Consider the following 25069-nt stretch of genomic DNA (forward strand, 5'->3'; position numbering starts at 1 on the left):
ACCTTCAGGCCCACATCTAAGAGTCCACGACTGGTGTGGCACCACTTGTCAGGGTAGGACTTGCATTTGCAGAATTCAGGTGCTGGTTACCAAGACTATCTCCTTTGGTGGGCCTAGGTAAAGTTTTCACACCTGGTACTTCTCACCCAGGCAACAAGTCATCAAACAGCAGGACAGCACAGCAGGGCAACAGTCATTTAGGGTAGCAGCCCAGCATAAAGGCAGTCCTTTCGACAGAACAGCAGCCCTTCTTCCTAGCAGAGTTTTCCACAGGTCCAGACGTGTACTGAACAGTTGGTGTCTGAGGTCCAATATTTTTAAAGCTGTTGCTTCCTTTGAAGTTGGAGAACATTCTAAAGGTTTCCTTTTGAAATGCACGGGTTTCCTGCCTTCCATGCCCTGGCTTTGGACTAAATACAGGGGGTCTACAATCCTTTATATAAAGGCAGGGCACATCCAATTTAGGTGTAAGTGGGGCTGTGCCTTAATCCTCTCTCCCACCCTACCAGTGATGGCCCACTCAGGCAAACCTAAGCTCTCTATTTTGTGTAGCTGTCTAGGAGGAATACACAAACACCAACTGTCAACTACACCCAGTCATGTGACACAGAGACTGGCTGCAGGGATTTAATGATTAAGACAGGAAAATTGCAACTTTCTAAATGTGGCATTTTCAAATTTGTAACCACAAATCTGAATTCGTCATAAAAGAGGATTTTTCATTACAATTCCAAAGACCTCAAACATGAACTGTTTACCTATTTCATTTGGAAGTTATAGCTTGCTAAATGTAATAAGGTACTGCCATGTTATCCTGTGGAGAGGTAGCCCTTGCAATAGTGAAAAAAAACAATAATTTTCACTACTAAAACAAGCAAAACGTGGAAGTACATGTCCTACTTTTTAAATACATTGCACCCTGCCCTGTGGCTGTTTAGGGACCACCCAAGGGGTGACATATTTATTGAAAAGGAAAGTTTGCGCCTGGCAAATAAAATGACAAGTTAATACTGCACGCACAGTCTGCAATGGAAGGCCTGAGACATGCTTAAAAGAGCTACTTAAGTGGGAAGAACAATCAGGGCTGCAGGCCCACTAGTAGCATTTAATTTACCGGTTTTGGGCACATTTAGGACCCCTATACTTGTGACATATAGGTCAATATGTCAATATGCCAATTGGGGACAAACCAATGTTACCATGTTTTAAGGAGTGAGCACATGCACTTTAGCACTGGTTAACAGTGGTAAAGTGCACAAAGTCCTAAGGCCAGCAAAAATAAGATCAGGAAAAATGGAGGAGAAAGGCAACATTTTGGGGAAAAACTGCCCTAAGGCTGACAGGTCTAACAATGTCTATGGTCTCTTTCTTCTGTTTATATGTGGTATGTCCATTCTTTGCCCTAGTGGGTTGCCTTTCCTCCTTTGTTTAGTTGATTACAAGTGGTTTTGACCTTCTGTTTATTACTATGTTCTATTTTTTCTTGGATTTGATATTGCGCATGTCTCACTCCCGAATGGTTATCTCAGTGCTGTGCTGTATAGGCAGAGGAAGAGCTAAGTAGGGCAACTATGCTTTCAGTGATTTTTTGAAGCTCCTAACATTGAGGCAGGTGTGGATGATGTGAATGGGAATGGTCTTCAAATGGTAGAGGGCTAGGTAAAAGAAGGCTCTGCCACCAAGTTTCTAAGTACGAATCCGGGGAATCCGGAGGAGTGCTTTCTGAAAGGCAGATAAAACTTCAGTTTTTGATGAAAAAAAAAGGGTTGTGCCAGATACAAGGCCTTGTGCATCAAGCAGCAAAGCTTGAAAATTGCTTGGCTTTTTATGGGCAACTAGTGCAGAGCTTTTAAAATGAGGGCAGAGGATGACCGAGCTGGCAGGTTGCAGATCACTCTAACGGCAGTGTTCTGAACGACCTGCAAATTAGCTAGCAGGGAGACATTGGCTGCAACCAGTACTGCATTTCCATGATCCACAGGACTACTTATCAGCACCTGGACCAGGGATTTTCTGGAGGTGGGAGATACCCACAGTAGAATTTCTTTAACATTTTCATTGTGGCAAAACAAGTGCTAAATGTGGCATTGACTTGATCTCTCACAGATAAAGCCCAGTCGAATTTCACTTCTAAGTCTGTCACAACCTGCTTGAGAAGAGAGGCAGGTCCGAGATTAGAAGGCCACCAGTCAGTTGACCAAAGTTCATGTGCCTTGCCAAGCAGTATGATCTAGGATTTATCGCTGTTTAGCTTGAGACAATTTATGGTCATCAATCTAGCAATTTCCCTCATACAATGCTTAAATTTGATTTTACCCCGGGACTGGATCTGGCCCAAGGGAGATAAGCAGTTGAGTGTCATCTGCGTATGACATGATCATCACACCGCAGGACCTTATAACATGAGCCAGGGGGCAACATAGATGTTAAATAGGGTTGTGTTCGAAGAAGACCCTGAGGGACTCCTTTATTAACAGTATGATCTTTGATTTATATGGTCCTAGCCAAACTTTTTGGGAACAATTATAAAAGAAGTCCTTTAAACACAGTAATGCCCTTCCATAGATACCTGCTTTGTGTTGTCTGTGGATAAGAACGGAGTGGGAGGCTGTGTCAAATGCCATAGACAGGTCCATTCAGACCAGCATAACTTGGGTTTGTGCCTCAATCAACAATCAGATGCTGTCCGTGATACGTACCAGTGATGTCGCTATACTATGAAATGCTCAGAAACTGAATGTGAGGGGTGTAAGACCTTATTCTCTTCTAAAAAAAATAGTTGCCTATTAATGTAGCTTTCTAAAGTTTTAGTAAGCAAGGGAGCAGGAAGATAGGTCTATAATTTGCAAGTTCTTCAGGATTAGCAGAAGGCTTTTTAAGAAGTAGCTTTATTTGGGCCCATTTCCAGTCAGTTGGGTCTGTGGTAGAGTTTAGTGAGAGATCGAACAAAGTTTTTACTGAAGGAGCTAGACAATTAGTTAAGCTGGCCCTTATCCTTGGAGGGCAAAGTTCTCACAAGGAACCTGATTTTGGTAAGGCTACCATCTTCTGCACCTGTTCTGCTAAACAGAGTTCAAATGCTTCCAGAGTAGCTTCACCAGCAGGTTGAGGTTGACTCAAGTCTAGCTCCAAACCAGAAAAGTATCTTGTATAGTAGTGATTTTATTTTCAAAAACGTTAGTGAGGGAGTTGCAGAGATTCTGTGAAGCTGAGGTAGAGATGGCACAAGCATGAGGTTACATGAGGTTGTTTAGTGCTTTGCATTGCTCTTCTGTTGAGTTCCTATGTAGGGTAATTGTAGAAGTAATATAGGTTGGCTAATTGAAACTGAGACTTAGATCCGAAGCATATCCTGGGATGCTGTTTTATCCATAGATGATTCAGTGGATTGCCAGCATCGCTCTAGGCATTTACATTTTCATTTTTCCTGGTGTATCTCCCTAGAGTACCAAGGTGTCTGATTCCTACAAGACACAGGGTGAAGATTTATCAAAAGGGGATATCTGATTAAAAGTGGCGTTAGGGACTTACGGTAAGATTCTAAAACAGCATTGATATCCATAAAAAGTGGCCGTCTGAAAGGATCTTGATAAAGAGTCAGGGATCACTGCCTTTAAGAGTTACATGCCTTTTCTCTGGGTTTTACAGGCTCTTTCTGCCATGGAATGGGAAAATTAATCAAATAGCAGTCTGAGTATGTGATCAGCACTGGAAGATCACTAGTTAATCATGCTACATTTGTAAAAGTAAGATCCAAGGTATGCCCTGCACTATGTGTACGACCAGTGACTATTTGTCAGCACGCTAAGGTCATTTGTATTGTCATCATGATCATTAATATCACCCAATTAAAGGAACTAACGTATTGGAAGATAGATTATAGGGTGCAATGTAGTCTGTTAATGACTGAGAAAAATCTCTCTTAAAACCGGGAGGGCAATAGATCAGTACACTTCCCCAGACTTCAGTTGCAGTCATTGGGACTTTAAAAACACACATCTCAAGCCATTCTAACAGCAACAAGTCAATTATTGTGACTTGTACAGAGTTGTGGGAAGCTATGGCAACACGCCAACACAAATGTTTTTCTCTATTTGATTTGACCAACAAATGCTGTTCTGCTATTGCTAATGAGATGTTGGAGAAAGCAGCATCACATAACCATATTTCTATAAAGAAACATACGATAGGGTGGTTGAAGGAGATGACATTTCCAAATATCTATTGGGTGTTTTATCATGGGCCTGACATTGCACTAGAGCCCTGTTAGCGTTTCTTTACTGGCCTTATGTACAGGTGAAGTATTAACAGGTTGAGCAGGAAAGGCAGAGGCTAAAATTGGGCCTGAGAGCATTCTGATATGTGCTGGCAGTTTCCTTATTTGGGTATAGCCAAAGGGTCTGAACTTGAGAAGCAGTAATTTCTGAAGCTCACAGGTCCTTCTAGGAGTGAGAGACATTGATTATAGCAAAGAACAGGATTACGAATACTAACTAAGACCTCATGCAGAAGTAATACTTATGAAGAGGTGTACTCGTTAGAAATGGGTTTTCTGGTTGGCTAGGGTATGCACCTAAGCCAGGCAGCACCCACCCACTCTGCTCAGGCAAGTGAGTTACACGTCCAAGATAACCCCTGCTCACCCCCTCGGTAGCTTGGCATGAGCAGTCAGGCCTATCTCAGAGGCAGCGTGTAAAGTGTTTGGACAACATACACAACACATGTGACACACCATCCCCACCACAAAGGAAACACAACACCAAGTTATATAAAAATAAACTGTATTGTACACAACACAATTAGTAAACCAAACACAACATGTCAGTAATACCCTACTACTCAGCAGTTACTTATTATTCTGCAACATAAGCAGTATCCAGGAATCACATTACTAAATGAATACACTTCTCATAGAAATATCATCAACGTTCATATCAAAAATATTATAAAACATACAGCAAGTCATGAAAACATATCCGCAGGGAATGCCCATAAAAGGAACATCATCAAAAAAAGACAGGTTAACATAACAATATATTATGTCCATACCAGGAACATTATAAATTATATGTCCTTTAGAAAAAGTACCTGTCTTTATGAAGAGAAGTTACCTCTAGGGCCATGAAGTAAAATAAGTTGGGCCCCCGGCGCTCCTCTGAGCAAAACTGGAGTCTTGTGGTGATTTTGTGGGGGGGGACCCGCACCCCCTCCTGTTTTTATAACAGGCCCCTCGTGGGGTCTGCGAAGTCTGGGGGGCCCCCCTGAGCCACCACTGGCCCTCCAGAGGTAGGGGGCCAAAGCCAACAACAATGCATGGGGCCTCAATTCAGGCCGAGCCTTACTCGTGGGGGGGCCTCTGGGGAGGCTTCCACCCTGCCCGTTGTCTGAAAAGGTGATTGGGGCCGCTGTTGGGGTAGGGGGATCCTCCAATGAGGCTTCATTCCCACTGCCCATTCACCAAACAGCTAGGGGCTCCAGTGGGGCCGGGAAGCCTCCGATGAGGCCTGGCCATAACAGTCGGCAGGCACCAGAGTGGGTGCATGCTTGTCCCCTGGGAGTGCTCCTTGGAGCGGCCTGTGCCCCGGGGACACAGTAGGAGCGCGCTCACTCCATTCCTTACTTTTATTGGTGCCCCAGGGGCACCAGGGACAGCGCGTTGAATCCTTGATCCAGAACAACACGTGTCTCAAAGTGCTAGAGACAAATCAATGAGCCCGGGTCGTAGGCAATTATTTGTAATGGCTGCACAGTTCCCAGAGTGCTCTCAAAGCGCAACAGGCAGCACAACAAAGTTCCCTCTAGGCGCTACATGGGGAAATGAAGCACTCCTTGGTTTTAAGCAGTTGCAGGGGCCACAGCACCCTGCCCCTCGTGGACAAAGTACAAAGGAAGCACAGGGTGGCAGGGCCCATCAGCAGGCCAGCACAGGGTGAATGCGGACAGTTGGCAGTCCCTCCACATGACCAAGCAGGTCACAGGTCAGCACAGCAGCAGCAGTCCATGGGGGTTCGTGGTGAGTCCCCCCAGCCCCCTCTCTCCTCCAGCACAGGCTGCAAACATCAGTTGGGGGTCAACGACCCTTTTGTGTGAGGCCCGGGCACAGCCTTTATAGATGCATGTGTGCCCCACCTCCCCCTTCTCCCACTCCAGGAAGACTATTCAAAATGCAGATGCACCTCTACCCTCCTTGTGTACAGAATGTCTGAAAAGTATGCACAAAGCCCAACTGTCACTCTGCCCAGACGTGGATTGGAGTCACGCTGCAAAACACCAGAGTCATAAGCACAGAGAAATGCCCACTTTCTAGAAGTGGCATTTCTGTAATAGTAATTTAAAAAATCCACTTACACCAGTAGGCAGAATTTCTCACTACCATTGCAACCATACAAAACATGCCTATGTTACCCCTCATAAATCAGACAATACCCTCTAGATATAAGGCAGGGCATTTCCAATGGAATCCTATGAGAGACCAGCAGTCACAGCAGTGAGAAACCTAACAGGCTGTTTGTCAATACCACGAAAGGCCACGCTACTAGGCACATGTCCTGCCTCCTACATACATAGCACCCTTCGCATATGGCTAGCTAGGGCCTACCTTAGGGGTGACTTACATGTAGTAAAAGAGGAGCTCTGGGCCTGGCAAGTAAATTTAGATGCCAGATCCCTCTTGCAAAAACTGCGCACTCAGGCCCAGCCCTAGCAGGGGTGAGACAGGTTTGAAAGGCTAGTTCAGTGGATGGTGCAAGCAGTGCTGCAGGCCCACTAGTAGCATTTAACTTACAGGCCCTGGGTATAAGGATACCACTGGACAAGGGACTTACTGGTAAATTAAATACGCCAATTAGGTATAAGCCAATCACACCAACTTTAGAAGTGAGGGCACCTGCACATTCGCACTGATCAGTAGTGATAAAGTGCTCAGAGTCCTAGAGCCAACAGCAAGAGGTCAGAAAAAATAGGAGAAACGAGGCAAAAAGTCAGGGGATGAACCTGCTAAAAGGGCCAGGTCCAACAGTACTTATGAGCCATTCTGCTGGCCATGTAGCCAAAGGCACTATATAAAAAAGTAGAAAGGGGTCCTGGAGTCTGGCATCCTCCTGGTGTGGACAGGCAAAAATGGGCTTGCCTTTGGCATGCCTTCAGTGCACCCACTGCATGCATCAACACCCTGCAACTGCCTCAATACTGGCCCTCCCTGTCAGGCCTAGAGTCTAGACTGCCGGCCTGCCCAAAAATGGTGGCAGCCTAGTGGCTCAGAGGAAGAGGGGATGCTCAAAAAGGTAAGCCAACTCTATCCACAACAAACGTCAGACTGTAGCAGACTGGGGAGCAGAAATAGCAGCAATATCATAGAGTTGCTATGCCCCAAAATAAAAATACATACATATAATACAACCAATTTCAATATTTAAAATAAGATTACAAGGATTTAAAACATTTAAAAATATAATGTGCCCAGTATCAAGTGTGATTGTTCCTTGCATGTTTTGCTCCAAATGCTTTGCACGCCAGAGTTTCTGCTTTCTTTTCTCTAGCATTTGGCAGCAAAATTTCACTTGAGGTTTGACATTTCACCTGACGTGGTCAACTTAATAGGAATTCAGGGCTTAGGACAATCTCTTACTAAGGTCAAAAGTGAGTGTATTATTCTATTCCATAGCACGTCAATAACAGTGAGACTCAAAACATTGCCATTAAGTGCTCCAAATCACTGTGAGCACAGTAGTAATCATTCTGTTGGCTTCAGCCTCACTAGTTGCCTAAGAATTATTAGTAATCCTGAAATCATTCCAGTACCCTCCTATTATTGTTTGTAATTGTGTTTGTGTATGCCCGATTCCTTGCTCTCCATTTTTCTTTCTATAGATATTCAGATTGTGTTTGATTTAATTGATTCTTAATTTCGTACATTCATTCAGCTTCATATGAATCTTGCTTTTTCATCTGTTAAGTCGCTAGGATTTCAAAGGAAGTTCCTTAATTCAGTAAGCCACCACACAGACACACTTGAAATCCATATTGAGGCAAGTGGTGTCCTCTTTGATGCATTGGTTATTAATATTATTTTCAAATCTAATCATGTGTAGAGTCTGCAGGATTAATTAGCTCAGATTTCTAGGCACAGGGATTGACTTGCCTATTAGCCAATATAGCCGTGCCAGATGGGCCTGTCTGGCGGATCAGTGAGCTGTTTTTTGGATGTATGCATGCCGATGTTGTAGTGTGGTGTGCCGGTTTTGTGCCTAAATGTGGGCTGGTGTTGCAAGCATTTATAAGGACTACGTGGCTGGAACCAGCAGCGCCGTGCAGGATGTGGATGCTGTTACCTCAATGCATGCAACACGGACAGGCCAATTACACTTTGTGGGTAAACAAGAAGGGATGTGTCAATATTTTTATGTTTGTGATAGGGACGAAAGATAATGGATTTCACTGACACAATTCTCGAATACTGTCAAACACATTGCCCGTAGCAAGGACAAGTACATGTGGTCGCCCAACCCGTAGAGACCAGCCATAAAATGTGTATTAAAACGTTGACAGCTGCTCGTTTTGTGAAGGTGAGCAGCTATTTGTTACTGCCTAGTTAAAAAATATGGGACAATTATATTTGTAGTGTTCGGGCCTGTCATCTGCTTCAATCTGACCCTGTCTGCCCAGCTTTTCCTTCAATTTGCCTATGTAGCCTCTCTTCCTTTTAACTTTCATTAAGGTAGCAAATTTGTGTCATTTGTATTTTTTGAGACAAGGTTCATCTTTATGAAATGAGCGGCCAAAACAAAGCATTAAACCATGGTTGATATAAATACAGTAGAGATTAGAGTATTTTGGCCAATAACGCGGAAGTATGACATTTAAAATACATTAATGACCATCCAATACAGTGGTTCACATATGTTTCACTAGAGCTTCACCCGATTACTGCAGCTTATATAATTAAATCTTCATGAGCAATGTATATTCTAGGTCTTTAGAGGTATCTTGCACGACCCCTTTCTGAAAGTTCGGCACATATTATACAGATTAATATTCAAGCAAAAAAAAAATAAACTTTTAAAGTAGCTTGGGAAATGCACAACTAAGAAGCTGATGTCAATTTGCCACATTACCTACAGATTTTGTATTTGGGCAAGAATGAATGCAACCTTGCTTTGCACTACGGCAGTGTGCATTTACTCCTTGCAAAACATTTTTTGCTTCGGTGATACATGTGATGTAGTGCATTGTACAATGGTTTGCGCAAAAAATCTCCAACCATTCCTTCTACATACACTCCCATGAGGAGCAAAGAGGTTTTTGTAAATTATTTGCAACGCCTTAAAAATGTTATGTAATGTGTACACATTAGGATAGTAATCAGAACTTCTGTAGAAACCATCTGAAAGTGTTTAATTCACAGGTATGCATGGGTTTAATTAAGATAATGTGTAAGGCCTTTTAGCTTTTCAAAGAGCTTCAGATTGTGAGCTGAACATCGTTATGAACTGACCTGCAGTTATGTTTGCATCACATGCATTTGGGCTCAAGGATTCTTACACAGACAGATGCCATACTTGCTATGTCTGATATGTGAGTTGTGAGGTAGTTTCTCATTTTAAAACAATTTGGTGTCCTTCAGTTAGTGGTTGCAAGATTTGTGTCCCTCCAACCTGCATGGTACAGTTGCCTATTACAACTACACTCAGAAGTAAACATGGATATGTGTGTGAGACATTGGTGGGGGCTACCCTGGGCCTTACAGGACCATTCTTGTGTGTGTTCAGGAAACAGCTCTCCATGATGTTTAGGACCTAACTTCATTGTTGTTCCTTGCAACATCACATGTGGGGCACATCTGAGTGGCCTTGCTGCTACCTCCTGGACTCACTTTGGGCAGGTGTCAGTTGTAGGACTGTACATTGTTGTGATCTGTCTATAGTGACATGAATGTTTCCATGTCTCCTAATTCAGGTATGGCATGGCTGTACCAGTGTTGTTTGCATTTCCTTAGCAACATCTGTTATTGTTGATAGATTCCACCAGTACAAGTTGGATGTGTGCATAGGCCTTGGCAATGGGTTTACTGGGGTATGCTGTATGTGGCACAGGTTTGGGGATGAATTGTCTCCTAGTTGTGGCATGGTCAATGATGTAGCTAGTTTCATCCATGCTATTGTAGTTGTCTGGAACAAAGTTTTACTCTTGTGGTACCTTTGTAATTCCTGGTGGCATGAATGGTTTTGTATTGGAACATGATGGTGCCATTTTGCTGGCACTTCATGTTGGGGGGCACTTAACATGATGGTACATTGTTGTGTATCCCACAGTTGTGATTGAAGTGTTTTGATGTCCATGTCATGACCCTACTTCACTTTATTTTGGCAACATCAACACAGGCAAGTGAAGTAGTCGGGCTGTGTGGAGTGTGTAAGCATCTAGCTACGGGACCTCGTGTCAAAACAACACTGACACAGAGGGACCCGATGGGCTGGAGGGCAAAAGGAGTGCCAAGGGGGAGACCGAAAATTCTTCATCATCATCGGATTTCTTCTCTGTGGCCACTTCCTACTGGTGGCGGATGCATCGGGGACCACCCCAGTGCCATCTTTGTCAGCCAACCCCCATTCGATCACCGTCCTCCCTCTTGTTCACCACCCAGTTGGCCGTGCCCACTCATGCAAGAGGGTGGCTGTCTCCTTTGCCGCAGACACCTCTGTCCCACCCCCTGTTACCCCTGCTGCCCTCAGTAAGGAGGCTATTGACCTCCTGAGGTTGATCTCAATGGATCAGTCCACTATTGTGAATGCCATCCTAAGACTGGCAACCCAAGTCCAGCAGAGCAATTTGTTCCTGGAGGACATTCATGATGCAATGGCTGGCCTGGAGAGAAATTTTCAGGATCTGGCCTCCAAACTGACTTCAGCCAGTTACCCCTTCTCTTCTATCCCCTCTCCACCTTTCGCTTACCAACTCAAATCCCTTCTTATCTGACCCACTCACACCACACAGACTCGCATGCAGCTACCTCAACAGACAAGGGTAGCACAGGCAAACACAATCACCACAAGACACACTGGCATGCACACAAGACAACATCTACCCACAGACGGAGCAACAGTCACAACTTATCTCGACGCCTCCCACCCCAGCATCACACACAACATCAGGCACAGCTACAGAAACCACCACAACTGTCACTGATATAGGCATCACACCCATCCTACCTGCAGACACCACACCAGCAGACTCTCAGACACCCACCCTAGCCACCACACATGCAGACACCCCAGACACACCTACAATCAATCAATCATAAAACTTGTAAAGCACGACTAGTTACCCGCTAGGGTCTCAAGGCACTGGGGGGCACCTACATGCAGCATATCTACCATACCTGCAGTCACCACCCCACCAGGCACCCACCTACCATGGTATCCCTCTGCACCACCACCCCCCTCAGCCCAAAACACATAAATGCCCTTATTCACCCACCCAACAGACACCCACCACACACAAGCACACCTCCCTCATATGCACACACCCAAGACATCTAAACCTACACATCAGTCAACCCCTCCCTCAACCTCCAAATCTCAACCCCCTTCTGATGACCGTCCCCATGTGTCAGAAAAACATTTTCCTTTGTGAGCTTCACCTTTCCCCTGTTCCCCCTGTGCCACATACAAAAGGATTTTTTCCCTCCCAAATTTCACCTTCACCTCTAAGGCTTTTCCTGCCATCTGCAAGCACCCATGGTCCTCCCCTTCTTGCCACACCAAGAAGAAGCCCACTCCTCCCCTGCCCTCCCAAGCCCAAACCCATACCCCTCCTCCAAAACCCAAACTCCCCTCCACCGACCCCCGGATAATTCTTGAGGTACCTACCTGCCCTGTGTGCTACATGTGGAGGTTACATGGCAGTCAGCAGTTAAGTAGGGTCCCAAGAATGTGCCTTTTGGCCCCAAACTGTTTTTGGACTGGCCTCTGTAATAAAGCCAACCTATTGTTGGTTTATTGGATACACCTTTGTCCTGCATTTGTTTCCCTACCTTTATGTTGTTCCTGTGTGACATTAGTTGCCTGCCTGTAGTTGTGTGTGTTTGGTTTGCTTGCTGCCCCATGTGGTGTTTTTTGTAGTATGTGAGTTTGTGTGAAGTGCTGATGTTCCCCAGGGGATGAGTATGTGTTGTGTGATGGGTATGTGTATGTAGATTGAATGTTGGTGTCATGGCATTGTGTTGTGTTTGTTGTGGTATGTATTTCTTATTTATTTTTTTCGTGCAATGTGGCCATGTATGTTGTTGTCCCCTTGATAAGGCTATTGTCTACAAGTGGTTTGTCCCCTTGATAAGGTCATTGTCTACAACTGGTTTGTGTGTTCTTGAGTTTTGTCAGGGCAGACATAGAATGTGTTGAGTTGTGATATTTTGCTTTGCAATTGATGTGCGTGTGTCCATTTAAATATGTGTCCCTCACAGCTAGTTGGTGAGGGGTATGAGCTATGGTGTGTGCGTTGCGTGTGCTTTGTTGCCTTGCTCTTCCCCATTGGGTGTGCATGACAATTGGTATTGGTATTGGTTGTCACTGAGGTCCAATTGGGGCAAATTCCTCTGTGCATGTTGTCTGTGGCCCTGTTCAACTTGATATGTGTCCCAGCACAGCCTACTTCCATGTATGGTCCTGACGCTGCTATCCCAGTTGTGCAGGTATTATTGTGGTGGTGCACTTTGGGTCTGCTATCTATTTGTCTCTTTATGTATTGCGCATGGCACTGTGCTTCCATGGTGCTATGTGTGTGTGTATGTGATGTGTGTGTCTATTGCAGGGTTGTTTGCTGGAGGTGTTGTGTGTGTGCCATGATACATGTATGTATATGTGTCTTGTATGTGTGGCCAGTCTCTGGCCAGTGTTGGGTAGGAATTTATGGAATGTATCTGTATATTTAAAGTAGTTGTGTTGTTTTTGCTGTGTGTGTTAATGTTGTGTGGCCTTCTGTGTCCCTGAGCCTGTGATGTGTAGCCATGTCTATATGTGCAGTATTGGTGTGCAGTGTATGTGAGCTGGCTGAAGTGTGCGTGTTGTGACTGTGTAGGTGTCTGTGTTGCAGTATGTGAGTATGTGAGTTCAATGTTAGCTGTAGCTGCTGGTGCTGCCATCCCACCCCCTCATTATGTGTTTGCTAGCAGTACAATTTTCTTTGTGATATCAATAAAACATGTAGAGGTTTATACTTACTGTTGCTGTTGTCCACGTCTGTGTTGAATCCATTGTCTTTCGACGAGCAGGAGCAATGGCATGACGTTTAAGAATGGCTCTGCGGCAGCTCTGGATGGATATGGCTGTCTGCAGGAGAGTGCTTCCCTTTATACTGCCCGTTTCCACCTTTTGCTACATGGTAGTTGGACCACCGTGGTCACATTGGCAGTGTGCAACCTCCTACTAGGTCTGGTGGAAACATGGTCTCCACCATCCTATTTATGCTTCCAGGGGAGAGCAGCGGTCTGTGCTGCCTGACAGTGGTGGCGGACCATTGGAGGTCTTCTATTTGCCCTACTTCCAAACTCATAATACAGTGGTCCACTCCGCCAGCCCATTGGCGGTTTGACTGCCAACAAATTCGTAATGAGGCCCAAGTACTGAATACTTCAGAAATGCAAACATTTCTCAGGAAATTAAAAAAAGAATTGCCCTAGTATATGTTGCAGTAACTGAAGTAGAAAACCACTACAACCACCTAGTACAATCGCGCCACTATCAAGGACAAAAAAACAAACCAAGTCCCAGGTTTACTAATAAGTCACACAACATAACACATCAACCACTTGCTGCTTTGAGTGAAAAGCAGAGCAGAAATACACCATATCTACTAAGATATGACTTCCTGCTTTCTTCCTGTGCTGATTCACCTAGTGCCACCTAGCATCAACATTGTGACATTGTGCAAGGGTGCCTGTGTTACAGGTGTGCCACTTGGCAGTTATTAAAACACTTCAGACTTAGGGTAGGTTATAGCAGTGATAAGGAGTTATTGGGTTGAGCAAAGCACTTAATTCCCACAGGTTTGACAGGTTGCGGTCTTTTGTGGGATGTCGGGTGATGTCTTTTTTTTCTCTCTTCCGAGTTAATCCGAGGTCCTCTTATCCTCACCCTCAAAGGAAACCAAAGTACAGGTAAGTATTATGTTCCTTGGAACTATTCTTGTTTTTTCTATCTATGGCTATTAGAAGATTATTCCTTCCCATTTCTGTTTTTGCCCTGAACCCATCAGAGCTCTTCTGTCCCCTCTGTATTTGAGATCTTGTTATTCATTAGTAGAACAGTGCTAGGAGCTTTGAGAGGCAGTGGGTGTGTCAGAAAACAAAAACATAAACTCTGAGCGTGACTTCACTGGTTGAATAACTGAAATAAACATACCATACTCAGGGAAGGAGAGAAAAAAAATATTTTCAAAAAGCACTATAAAACCTCTGGTATCTATTGTGCCCCTTTGCCTAACCCACCTGTTATTTCTCCACCCTTCCCTTTCAAGAACTGCCACATCTAACACACCTTGGAGAGCCATGCTCCTCCTGAAGCATGGTGGGGCGAAGAGTATAGCCAAAGGCCCCTTGGTTCTCATGTAGTTTCTCTGACTCTTCCTTCTGTCAGTATGCCAGGATATCTTGGTGGACTCCCGGGGAGCCTTCCTGTAGTGGCACACATCCTTGCTGTAGGAGCTTCTCCTTTCCATGCTTTCAACATCTTCCCTGTAGTTGTTTCTGCCTCTGTCAGTTTCCTCCTTTGCCATCTCTGAGAGTTCTAGTCTGCCCTGGATTTCTTCAACTTTGACTCTTATTCCTGACTTCTGTGTTGATCTGTCTTCTGTCTCTGTCAATCTTGTTGTTTGGTCCTGTAAAAGTAAACGCTTTTTTTTTTTCTTTCTGTTGTGAACATAGTATTCGGGATGGCCCAACAGTGGAGGTCAGGCAAGGCATCCCCTTTCTCTAGGTCTCCCCCCAACATATGCTCACTCCTTTCAGCCTGACAAGACAGGATTGTTTTTGTGCAGGAAGGGTCACCTTACTGGACAAAAACAATTGTAAGATACATTTTCCTCCTTCTATGTGTGTTGCAGAATGCAGCAAACATAGAATGAGGAAATAGCAAGGATAAATATATTGCTCTTCAGTATACCTCTTCTAGAAAGGTATACCATGTTGATGCATTCCCAGTTCTAATATTCTTTGTATATCTGGGAATTTAACAAAATACGGGGGGTGTGGGAACCCTACAGTCCACTAATGAAATACCTTCCCAATGCAGAGTAATGCAAGGCCGTGACTTGTGATGCCTTGCATTACTCTACTAAGACATGTATAGCTATGCAGAGTGACTTTGTATGTCTTGGTGAACCGGACCTAAGGTCTAGCATTGCCTTGTGTCATCTTGTGTGACACTAGGGTAATGGATGCCCTTAAAAAATCTGGGACTCACGGCAAAATGTACAAATGTTTTGCGACTCACAAATGGGTCGCAGCACTAATAGCAACTGTGCAAAATGCAAAATGGTATGTACAACCGCCATTTGCGAATCCCAAATAGCGTTGCAACCCATTACCGAATCGCTAATGTTTGCAACTGGAAATTGCAAGTCGCAAATATGAAATCACAATTTGCAACTCGCAAACCATATGTACAAGGCAGTCACAAATTGTGACTAGTCACAAATAGGCCATTTTGCGCAGCCAGATTAGCACTGATGCGGAACAGGTGGTAAGCAGAGTCAAAGTATAAAAGCAGATCCAGAAGGCATCAATCTTTCCCAAAATGGCTGCACTCTACGTGATTGGATGGAAGAGGTGATTCCAGGCTGCCCAGCAGAGGAGGAGGAGGCAGGGACAGGAGAGGATATACAGGACCAGGCAGACCATATTTCAACAAACAGAGGAGGAAATTTATGACAAATATAGACTGAGCAGCAGAGTCATTCCAGAGCTCATAGAACTGCTCAAACCCCAGCTAAAAAGCTGTTCCCTGCACAGCTGCTCTATCCCCACATATGTGCAACTGCTGTGCTCACCACACCTCTTGGCCTCGGGTAGCTACCAAGGGGTGATACCTGTTCCTGGTGGGGTGTCCCAAAGTGCCCTGTCATGGTTCTTCAGAAGGTTCGTAGATGCCATACTTTCACATATGTCCAAATACATTTATCTTCCTAGAAATGCAGAGGAGAGACACAACTCCAAACTGAACGTCTATAGAATTGCCAACTTCTTACATGTATTAGGGTGTGTGGATGGGACACATGTACCCATATGTCCACCTTCACATCTGGAGTATGTGTTCCGCAATAGGAAATGTACCCACTCACTAAATATCCAGGTGGTATGTGATGCCCACAATGTAATAACTGATATAGTGGCAAAATTCCCAGGGAGCACACATGACACATACATCTTTAGGCACAGTGGCATACAGCAGCGCCTAGAACGTGGGGAGTTTGATGAAGGATATTTACTAGTTACTGTGTAGTAGCACACCAATGCCATGAATATGTGCCAGTGGATAATCATGTGAAACCATGCTCACATTTGTTTTTTCATTACATAGGTGACAGTGCATATGCATTGAGGCCATGGATCCTTACACCATACCTAACACCTGCAAATCAAAATGAGAGGCGCTACCTCATAGCACATCAGCATAACAGAGGCATGATTAAAAGGACCCTTGGCCTGCTGAAATCCTGTTTCCAATGCCTGCATAAAAGTGGAGGTGCACTCCAGTATGCCCCGGAGTTTGCATGCAAGATTGTGGCTACATGTGCCATCCTCCACAACATTGCAACTAGCATGGGCTACATGTCACCATTGATGAGGTGGAATTCAGGGATGAGGAGCAGGAGGGTCCGCTATAACAACCTAGGGATAGTAGCATTGCGATGGAGGGCAGATTCCAACGTGATCACATTGCAACCTACTACTTTGGCAGGTAAGTTACAACTGATACTGCCCTCACAAATGTCAAACACTCTTGTTAACAAATATCCTTTAATGTCATGATTGCATTATGTGAATAGGAATATAGTGCCATGTATCTTGCTATAGCCATAAAACAAAATGTGGTTGCATCACCTAACACATTCAAGCCATGTGCATGAAAATAAAGCAAATCTCTGTACATCACACAATTCTACGGCTATGATCACCATGACCTGTGCCATAGCCTGTGCTTGGCTAGCCCACAGATGTCTGGTGGGAACTGCTGTGCCACAGGATGCGGGCATCTGAGCCAAAAATGCTGCTCACACTGGACATCTCCTCACTGTCCTAAGGGGTGTCACCTGTGCCCCTTGCTGCATGGGAAGTTTGAAGTAGGTCCCTAGATGGAGTAATGTGGCCCAGTCCCCTGACCACAATTCCACCTGAAGAGTGACTGTGCGTCATGACAGGCATGTGGTAGTTGTGGCTAGACGGCCAATGGACTGACTTAGCCGGTCCATTCATGCAACACTGCTGTGGTCCTGATGCCTTACATGGGCATGATCTGCCACTATTCCTGTGCATGGATCACTGATGGCAGTGGCAAGGCTGACAATGTTGTCATTCATGGTGGCCAATTGTGTTTTCACATTCCCCAATCCCTGTGTTAGAGGTTTTTTTTATCTGTTGTAAATTTCTGTTTGTTTTTTAGGCATTGACCGGTGAGTAGGGCTGTCTCCAGCCCCAGGAAAAGCTGAGTACTGTTGTCCTCATCAACCGCATCACTTGCCAGATGACGCCTCCTATGTCCATGCCTTGCAACTCTCTGTGGGTGGCTTTCAGTAATCTGTGGACTGGGAGGCAGGATTCTGATGGGTGATTGGCAGAATCGTGGTCCTCAATGGGTACAAAGTCAATACCAACTATGGTTTGTTGGTTGCACACCTCTGTGGCAATGCTGACTGCCTCCTCTGCCGCCATGTTGGCATCATCACCTCCCTCCTCACTGCAGTAATCAGTGGATACCTGAGGGAGACCTATGGGACACAAGGGATACACTGTCAGTACCTATCATATGTTTGGTACAATACATTTCTTTATGCATCACTATGTTGACTACTGGACTACATTACCTATAATGCACAATACTTATATTGGATATATAAATATGGACTACTCAGAATGATTCATGCTTTTGTGAACTGAGGGTTTCTGCATAGTGGCCTGACAAGTGTGAACATGAGATATGTGCTACTTACTTTTTGAGGTTCCTGGTGCTGAACTGTCCAGGTCCCCTATTCCCACAACAGCCTCAGGCTTCAGTGTGGTCTCCACCATACTTTCAATTGCTGTGAGTGGTGGTACTGTGGATCCACCCCCACCTGTTCCACGTGCCTCCTTAAGCCGCTCTGCAACCTTTTCTTTGGTTCAGGACCTGAAGTCATACCACCTGTTGCGAACCTCATCACCCAGCATTTATTTTGGCCTGTATCTCTAGCCATATTTTATTTTTCTCTGACTCAGTTACAGTCATTGCTGCCCTCCCAAACAGGACCTCATGATGTGAGCAGCACTCCTCAGTGAGCATTTCAAACTCTTTTTCAGAGAATTGTAACTTTCTGTTCCTCCCTGCTGTTTGTCGCCTTGGTTTGGCTAGCCATGGCTCCAATTGCCGCCCTCTGCTTGGTGAGTCTCTGCTGTGTGTGCTGCCTAGACTCTTCCCACAGTCAAGGAAACCACGTCCTGGTTCAAAACCATTACCCAGCACCAAGAAATTAAATTTTTCTCTTTTTGCTCCCCGGTCCCTAATTGCGACTCAATCGCAGTTTGTGATTCCGGGTCGCAAAATGCACGTCGGTTACAATTGCAGTCACAATTTTGGGAGTCTCAAAATGTGATTTTGCAAATTGAGACGCAAGCCCCCACCGAATCGCTAAAATGGTGTTCCCTTCTTACGTACATACCGATTTGCGACTCAGTAATTGCGATTCGCATTGATTCGCAATTACTGAGTCACAAATCTTGGTTTTCGTACATCTGTCCCTTAGACCCCTAATGGACTATTTTGAAAATAGTTATGTTGGCAGACTTGACCATTCAAGATACAGACACCAACCCAAGTAGTATATACCTTGGTGAAAAGTACATCACAGCATCATGTCACAACAAGCAAAAACATGTAAGGCAGTGGAAGAGTGAAACAACTCTTTCCAATAAACATTAGTCCATATCACAAGAAACCAAAGCAATGCATGAAATACTATAATACAAATTCCAACTATTTCTAACAAACAAAGCCTACCTTATCTATAATCCATAGTAAGAACGCTGCTCTAGAAAATCCCAAAATACACACTAATCGTAAAAATATACTTCTAAATAAAATAACAGAATTGCATTAATTTAATCATAAATAGTATTAAAATAATTGTTACTTATCAGTAAAAAGAAATACTTTACTATGAACAAACTCCAGTCAGAATGAAAAGTAAACATGATTAAAGTAAATAAACAAACACAAAACAAACAGTAAACCACACAAACCTCTTCAAATCACATCTACTATGAATTAGCACAACATAAATAAAATGTATAACACATTACCAAACATTATAACAGAGCACTTTTATAACAAATAAAAAAATTTCAGCAATACAAATTGAAATAAACTATAACTTACCTTTTTGAAGCTGAAGTCCATGATCCGAAAGAAATGCCCAATAAGACACATCCACAGAAACAAAGAAAATGAATCCCCCAACAATGCAAAAATCCATTCAATAAAAAATATTTCCACAAAACACTAACTTATACTGAACCTAAATTAATACCTGAACAAATAAATTCCCAAAGAGAAACCTAAAATTACTTTTGACTGATTTAGACATCAGAAACAGGGTAACACAACGTTATAGAAGCTCAAATGATGCAAGATGAGGTAAACAAAGTATAAAAATAAAGATAGCAGTATAAAAATAGCATACAACTCATATTAAATAAAGCCTAACCCTCCATAGAAAACAATAGAGATCAATACATTATTATTTTTATTTAATTGCTTATGATGCAAAATGTGAGTAAAGGTATACAAATGTTGTAAAAAAATAAAATGAATAAATGAAAGGATAGTAAATTTACTATCACCATTCCAATATACAACTCAATAAACAAACACTTTTACTTTGAAAAATATTATAAGAAAAACTATATATACACATAATTGTCAAATAAATCACAAATATATCTATAACAATCAAAATAAATGTAAAACATAACACATTTAATTGATTAAAATAATAATAAATACTGCATAATAATCATTTTGAAATGTGTGAGTGCAAGTAGAATAAATTGCATTGATATAGTGACTGAAAATTGTGTAATTAAATGTTACATTAAAATTACTTTTTACATTATTTCAAAATCAAAATATCATCAACATTACATCTAGACATTACTTACATAAAACATAATGATATACTCAATATTTAAATACATTAAATTCTAAATATACAAATAAATAAAAAATAAATACAACATTAAAAAAATGAAACAACAAATATTTAAATAGAAACAAAATTGTATACACATAAATACATCTACATTTTTAAACAGTTTTAACATTACAAAAATACAAATTAATTTAAATTTAAAATCATTCTCTCTGCAAATGTATATATAAATACTAATGTATTTTAACAAATAATAATAACTTGAAATATATAAAATAAATAACACTATAAAAAACATTTTAGAAAAATGTAAACCATTAACAAATATAATATTTGAAAACTCACACTCTTTCCCTCATAAAACCTACAACCCACATACTTTTATAATTCTGAGGTGATCCTAGGTTATGGCAGTGTAAAGGGTGTTTCAGCCACGCTTGCTAACTATACATAGATGTTGCTTCCATATGAGGCAACATTTGTAAACCATTTCTACCTTAACAACAATTATTCTATTGAAATATACTTGTTAAACCGTCACCAAATGCTATTGTTTGATAAGAAAATAATAATATAAAAAGCCTTAGTGAAAGTCTTGAGTATCTCTAAATTCATGTACTTTCGACAGCCAGGAGACACCAACATAGATACCTCAGGTTCGGTCTTATGCCAATTTAGGATGTACATACCCCTCTGACCTATTTCAAAAAGGCACACTTCTACTTTGACATGTTTATTCTGAAGATTGGTCAGTAGAAATGTGTGACATTTTAAAATAGTGGGATAACAGGGATTATTTTCAAGTAACATCATATCAGATGCCTTTATGGTGTACTCTGACTCAACCTAATTATTTAAGAAATTTGATAAATTGATCATAGTTGGCTTCGATTTACAACTATCTGCTAAAAAAAATATATTGGCATGTTTGAGATGCATGGCACTATGGATTACCGCTAACTTACTTTAATCTAAAAAAAAATAAAAAATTGGATAGTCATTGAAGATCATTTTATGCCAAAATCAAAAGAAGGATCTAGTAGAAACATATTCATTCTATGAAGGACTAATTGTAAAAGACAAAATAGTCCACCTTGCTTCTCAAATTGATCAATTGACCAATCAACAAAAATAATTGTGACCAGATCCTCAATGACTCAAAACCTCTGAAATGGATAAAAATATGACAACCTGCCTATACTGCCTTCATATAACCTGGCTGGATTTCATGGTTACCCAGGTCAATCTATCCATCTAAGATACATTTGAGTGACTGCATGAGATCTCACTTCTTTCTGACATTGTTTTCAGGAGGTCTTTGCTGCACCAACCAGAACTGGCTCAAAAAGAACACTTATATATTGAATTTTAAATACCAGGAGTGTTTGATGGGAGGTGGATTTCTATTAGCTTTGAGAGAAGGACTTTCCATTGGAAAAGAAGTATTTCCAGAGGGCTGCAAATTATTCAGAGTTCCCTGTGAACGTATGCCCCTAAACAGTGTCCTTTGAAATGTCTTGGATGTATTGTAGTATCTTCAATTGTTTTCAGGTCAACCTCAAACCAAAGTAAACTCATTCTGCCTCAAGCCTTCTCTCAACAACCAAATTGAATGCTGATATGGAGAAACATGACTTGTGATTCTAGCAGGTGGATGTAGAATATAAGTGCCTCTTCCAACAGCAAATCCTTTGTGGAGATTCTCATCATGTTCTTTAGAGGAACTGTGAAACAAAGACACAATTCAGGACTTGATAATGAAATTGTTGTTTTGACTTCCCGTTTACAGCTGATCACCTGAAAATTAAAGTGGATTAATTTTGCGCTCGGACACTTTCTTTTATGGCTGCACTATTGTTCATATTACTCTCTAAAGAAGTGCCCCTCTGTGCTTTAAAAAACTTTCTAAATATAACGCAACCATTCTAGGAGTCAAGGTCTGAATCTCTCTTTCTATAAAATGGCATTGTCCAATAGCCCTGGTATGAGCTGTATGGGCTGGCCATGTTCCTGAAAGGTCTGGTTCACTTCCCTCTCTGTCTGATATATACGGTAAGATATGTTACAGAATTTACCTGTTCTTTATGGTCACACCAGATTTGCTTATGTGTTTTGGACACGTTTTTCTGGTATGAAGATGCTGCTGTTCAGTGTGGTGCCCTAGAATTGTACTGTCAAAATTATCTTTCTCCAAAAGGTTTATTTGTTGTTCCTCTAAGGCCATGGTAAATAGTGCAGAACATGCAGCAGTGGCATTGATATTAAATGCCATATGAAGCATAAAGATCTTTTTGGCCTGACCACCGCTGTGCTCTGAGTGGGCAGCAGTTTAAAAGTACTGCAGTGACACATGCAAAGAAAAAGTACCTTTAACATGTAGATAATTCTACTTTATGTGAAGACCACTCCTAATATCTGACTTCTAAGCCCACAAAGGAAGGGTATGTAATGTATGAAAAGTGGCATGTTGAGTATGTGCAGGGCTATTCTACATTTGCAGCAACAGGCCAATATTTAGATAAAAGTATTAATAAACATCTCCATTTCGCAAAATGATTGTAAAATAAAAGAAACACTGTTTTCAATTCAGTTTTTAAAATATGATTTAATGGTAAAATCAATTTTTTTATACTTTAGTTAAAAAGGAACTTATAAAAATGCAATAAGCTAGTCCTTGGTCAAAGGAACGCAGGAGTGTTGTCAAACACTAACCACTAAGCAGGTATTAGCTACCTTCAAGTGGATAAGGACAGTGAGCAGAAAAATGGATAACTTTAATTCATCCTCTTTTGACTTTGAAATGCAGAGTGGGGCTTCCCTCATTCATTCCCATAGCCCTCCTAGGCCATTTGGTACTAATCCTAGCAGGATAGATAGCCAGTTCAGATCCTCTTAGATGGGAGGAGACCTCAAATAAATAGGACAGTAGTTTTGGAGAGAGACTGAAGTAGTCCGGGTGGAAGAAGGGTTGAACACTCTTGGGCTCATGACATCTTGGAATGTTTATTGTAAGGTGTCTTATCCAGGTGACTGGTTGACACCTGTTCGGTATAAGTCAATAAGGACGCTCAATGAAGGACCACACGCCAATTATGAATACAATTTAGCTTTATTAGAATCTCAGGTAAATGTATGCATTTAGCACATCAAAAATGGTAGAATAAAAATAGCAATGTAGAGCAACTATTTATATATGAGTAGACTACAAAGAGCATCTATGTACATATATGAACAAAGAGTTCATTGACAGATATAAGCTTTGATTAACTGTATACCAAAATGCGTCACACTACGATGTTCAGGAAGCAAAATATAAACGAGCTGAATACTTCAGATAAGCTTTGACTAACTACATATCAAAATGCATGTTTCAATTACTGCAGCAAGCTCACACTACGATGTTCAGAAAGCAAAATATAAACGAGCTGAATACTTCAGATTATAAACACAGTGCAAGCATAATAATCAATCATAATAATAGAGAAGGGAAACAAAGGCCTTTCATCCTTGTGTGGAACTTAACTTAGTCCACATAATGCTGGGAAGCCCTCTACTGCCCGCTTGGACCTCTCTCCCCCTCAAGCATCACGGTCTCTGAACAGCAAACAGGAAGGCAGCGCTGGGCCTGGAGATGGCAGCTTTCACAACCCATTCTGTGAGCTTCAAATCCCTCACCCGCACTTCAGTGCTTAAATAACTCAAAGCTTGGATTCTATCCCTTTCTGGCATTTTTTAGCTATGTTATCAGCACTTGTCTCTTGGCTGCTCTGCCCTTCCCCAGCCATTGTTTTCATTCCATCTTCTCCCTGTACTCTTGGTCTCAAGGTTGAGACGGAGTCTCCTACACAAACAAGCTTGAAAATAACATTGTGAACTTTTCCACGTTGTTCGGGTTTCAGCAGGCATCACGCTCATCTACACTGCTCAAGCTAATTAACCCTTCATGTCACAATGTTTTCCGCACCTTTCCCTATACTGATCACTCCACCCCTTAGATGAGCGCGATGCATGCAAAACATATATAATTTATTTTGACATTCCGTTAGCTAGGTTGCTACGAATACTTGTCAGCGTTATTCTAAGCGCCTGCATCTTAGTATAAAGCTGTTTTGTGCGTACATATAGTCTACATAGTATAGTCATTAGCGTAACACAAACAATTAATAACCAAATTAGCGGATGTAACACTATATTTAGCGTCTTCGTAGCTCCTGGTGCCCAGCCTAAGAAAATGACATACCAATGATGCTCAGTTACTTGCTGTATGCGTGAAGCAGTGTGCATAAGCTGTTTAGCGTCTATGGTCATCTGTATGGCTGTATACTTGGTGTATTTAGCTGCCATATCAAATTTAGCAAAGGTAACTTGTGCGTAGTGCCTGATTGCCTCTAATCTCGGTCACTTGACAACAAGCGAGATGTTCCACTCTAACTGCGCTCGCATTTGCGTCTGTAATGTGGTTATGGTGAACTTAGTCGGTCGGTACAAGATGTAAGTGCTTATGTCAATAATGCTGGTAATATTGCACATACACATTACTTGCTCTCCGGTGATTTGTATAAATCCATTAATAAGTAAGGGATGATTAGTGACATAACATATGCTCTTTGTCCCTATCTGATATAAGTCTGTGCCATTAATAGGATAAGGTAACCATTCACATTCTCCTGGTATT

This window comes from Pleurodeles waltl, chromosome 4_2, assembly GCF_031143425.1.
Source record: "Pleurodeles waltl isolate 20211129_DDA chromosome 4_2, aPleWal1.hap1.20221129, whole genome shotgun sequence".
Classification (NCBI taxonomy): Eukaryota; Metazoa; Chordata; class Amphibia; order Caudata; family Salamandridae; genus Pleurodeles; species Pleurodeles waltl.